Here is a 930-nt window from a genome sequence, read left to right as displayed (position 1 = left end):
CCTCTGTGAGTACCAGGATGATTCAGGTAAATAATTTGAAATGCACATTTTATTGACAGTCAATATCTCAACTCTTCCCAAAACAGCACGTTACCAATCTACATGTCACTCCTTGTATTGTGAGGTAATAGTTCTGGTGGTATTACTTCTCTTCGTGGATACCTAGGTTTGAATTATTCATGAACAATGGCTTGAGTCACTACAAAGGTCTATAAAACAAGAAGATCATTCTGGTCCTAGGCTGGCTTTTCACAGTGCCGTCTTGCCTGATAAGATACATTCAAGTCAGAAAGCCTGTTGCAGGGAGAAGTTGAGTTCCTGAGTTTGTGGAGCTCTCTACAAAGTGTGTCTGCCCTTTTCCCTCCTATGTCTATTGCTTTTTTTTTACGGTAAATGCTGCAAAATCATCATGGCAACAATCCCTGGAGAAAATGTTATGATTTCCTTAATTATTTTTTCCATTTTAGGCATTTATGCTACAAGTCCTAAAAGTGAAAGGACTATTGTTCCCAGTACACTTAAGAGAGCCCAGAAAAAAGGCTTGGAAAGATTTTCAGGTGTTCCCAATTAGAGACTTTTTAATGACCTGCAGTGTCTCCTAGCCAGGCCAATTTGAATATCAAATTAATACCTGCTTTTTTTTTTTTTAATCAGCAAATTAGACCCATGGCAGGATGCTAAAACAGATCCCCCACACTTTGAAATGGAAATAAAATGTAATGCTAAACCAAACAGAGACACACCCAGTTCTTTTGAAATACAACACTGAGCAGGTGAGTGGATGGCTCATATGCTTACCTTTCTGATCGGCAAGACAGGTTTACCTGCCGTGAACCCAGCCATGCTATAGTCTAAGTTATCCTCTTAAAATACATTGTTAAAACCTAACTCAATTGAAAATCCACTTAAATATCTCACCATTTGTAAACC

Source organism: Elephas maximus, chromosome 10 (assembly GCF_024166365.1).
Source record: "Elephas maximus indicus isolate mEleMax1 chromosome 10, mEleMax1 primary haplotype, whole genome shotgun sequence".
Lineage (NCBI taxonomy): Eukaryota > Metazoa > Chordata > Mammalia > Proboscidea > Elephantidae > Elephas > Elephas maximus.
This window is presented reverse-complemented; position numbering follows the sequence as displayed.